The following is a 3,158-nucleotide window of genomic DNA, read 5'->3' on the forward strand; positions in this document are numbered from 1 at the left end:
ACACACACACACACACACACACACACACACTCTAACCTGTTTAAACCAACGGGTTAACAATTAAATATTTACCATTTTTTAACGAGTTAGTTCCAAATTTTAAAGCATCCTGCTGTCAAATTTCATTCTCACGCCTGCTAATTAGCTATTGAATTAGTTTTTAGAAAAAAAGTTATCACACTTTAAGATAATAGTACATTCTAAATTGACCATTTGTTATACTATTGGCCCCCTGGTGTGGGTAATATTGCTAAAGTTAAATGGACCGTAAATAAAAAGTCTTAATTGTCAGTTTTGTCTTAACGTTAATATCATTTATAAAACTTCTTAGTTTTTGGTTAAGTTCTAAAGTTTATGGTTAATAATAATACACGATAATGGTAGCTACATTAGCAAAACGTTAGAAACATGTGGCTATAATAAAACTGTGTTCGAATGATAGCCTTGTCAATCAAGGGAAAAAAAAGGAGCTTTTGAAACGAACCACTATTCACTTTGAGAAGAAATATAAATATGGGTTGCAACAGTCTGTTAAACTATCTTTGATCTCAACATGCTTTAAAATATGTACATAATGTATATTAATGTTAGAGAAAAATAATGCATGATGTTCAACTGATTAACAACATGGCTACATGTATATCCATATTTGCAATACCATTAATAAACAACATTTACTAAAGATGGCAGCACTATCTATCTACTCAAATTCCTTCAACTTTTAAAATACTTGTTTGGTTAAAATACCCATTAAAATTCATTATAATTTAAATATTTCTGAATTTAGCATATTGAGCGTAAGCAAATGACGTTAAATGTAAATGGGAACCTAATAATTTAAGTATATTTGCCCAAACCAAAATGGTGTGCGAACAGAGCCAACCCAAATCATCAGAAAAGAAAGACTCGTCATTTTAATAGTGTGATTCCATTTTGTTTCATTGCCCTATAAAATCACTCGACCAGTGGGTTATTTTTAAACGATCAATTTAAGTTTACTTAAAACAATTACAGACGTACACAAATTAAGCTGATGAAGTTGCGTTTTTTAACGAGTTTCTTGACTTTTTTTGTTATCGTAGTTTCAGTTTAATGCTGTTGGTGAATCTTTAGGAGTCGTATGAAACTGACCAGAAGCCAGACTTTCTACATGATGATCAGAAAGAAACGTATTCCATGCATGTCGATGTCATTGGCCGAGATCTACAAAGACAACAGAGACAAAGACGGTTTTTTGTATACTAACTACGCGTCGCAGGACATGTTTGGATCCACAGAGAGAGATCAATGGAAGCATGACTGTACGTAATCATTAAACAGATGTCGGTGAGTTTCTAATTTATACCTTAATCTATTACTTGGTTAGATTTTCAAAAATAGCTTTGGGCTAATAAATGAAAACTGTAAGCTAAACTGATCGTCTGGCGCTGTTGCAAACCATCAAATGTACCAAAGTTGAAAAGAAGGCTACACAAGTTCACTTTATCTTCTATATACTAGCGTAAAAGCTAGTCAAAACGTGATCCATATTGGTGCCTTTAGATAAACGATTAAAATTTACGATGATCATGTGATTTAAATACATATCTGTCCTTTTGAGGCAGTTCTCCTCTTCCCTACAGATAATTAGTATTTTCAGTATATTTTAATAAAGGCCATTTCGTAATAATTTCCAAGCATAGATTTGCGCTAAATTTTGACTTGTTTTTCACAGACATTGATAGGGTGCGAATGCACTTCTGTGTCTTCGATCACGGGAGTCTTCTCGTTTTTTTGTTTTTTTTTATTTGGAATTTACTTAGCTTGACGTCATAATGATGTGGATGATGTGGTGACATACACAAAACGCCATGCCTGATTTGGTTCTGGGAACTCTCTCCTTTACATGCTTTTATATAGGAGAAAATATGCCAAAATTTAGGAGCTATTTATAGTTACGTTAGCGATTGAATTCAATTAAAATGGGAACGAGAAATCAAGAGGAAGTATTATAAGAGAAGGTGGAATTGGACACGTGTAACTCGCGAAATTCGGAAAAATCGAGCGTGACTGACCAACAGTTGGCTTTTATTATTATGATAGTTACTCCTACACTTGACATTCACTAAAAATTAGCCATGTTAGTAACAGTAGCCAAGAAATGATATTTCATATTTACATATAGTTATTGATATATTATTAAAATATGTTTTCGCTTCAACACCGTATGTAGTTAACATTATTTAAAATGTTGCCGAATAGATGGCAGCACTTTCATGCTTTTATTAAAATTGAATAACACATTATAAATAACTGAAATTTGAGTAATTACGAAGCAGAAATAGTTAAATTCTTTTTCGCACTTTAGATAAAATATAACTTGCTAAAATCTTTGTATAGGGGAAGGGGGCTAAAATCAATCATTATGTTGTAAAAAAAAATTAATTTAAAATAAGGTTTATTTCACCAAAACACCCACTTGTTAAAAAATAAAGGGACCAGCTATATAAGTGTAAGTATGTGGTAATTACGAAACAGAACCGGATTGAATAAAATGCGAAGATCTTTAAAAATGTAATCTACATAAAAGGCTTAGTTATATAAAGAAGAATGGACAAAACAACTAGGTTAAGAAAGAAAGAAAGTAAACTTGGTATCTCCTTTTTATTAATGTTGTTAATAGCTTGCTGTTGGTTCTTTATAGATATCTCGTGTTTATTTAGCTGGTCCCACAATTCTACCGTGGCTGTGTTTATTTATTTGTTTGTTTTTTTCACGTGTTTTGTCAGATGCTCTCTTTCTATCTATCATATATTGACGAGTGACTAGTATTAAGGGCATATTTTTTAGACTATTGTAGCAGGAAAAAAAGTACGCCCCCCCCTAAAAAAAAAAAAAAAAAATAAAAAAAAAAAGTGTAATGATTATAATAGACATTTGCCGTAACAACTAATAAAGACATAATAGAGAGAATTTCTTTCGATTTTTATTCCTTTTTCTTTCTTTCTTAGGTTGTAAACGGAAGAGCCTTACCAGGAGAGCTTTAGAGCATTTCAGATATGTCTGTTTGTTTGTTTTTGTATGTTTGTATAATCTCACCCGAAAGGCATTTGATTACATCTTGTTAACTAGCGATAGATCTAGAAAATACATCACAGGCCTTCGCACTGTTCCGGAGA

Source organism: Limulus polyphemus, unplaced genomic scaffold (assembly GCF_000517525.1).
Source record: "Limulus polyphemus unplaced genomic scaffold, Limulus_polyphemus-2.1.2 Scaffold8557, whole genome shotgun sequence".
NCBI lineage: Eukaryota > Metazoa > Arthropoda > Merostomata > Xiphosura > Limulidae > Limulus > Limulus polyphemus.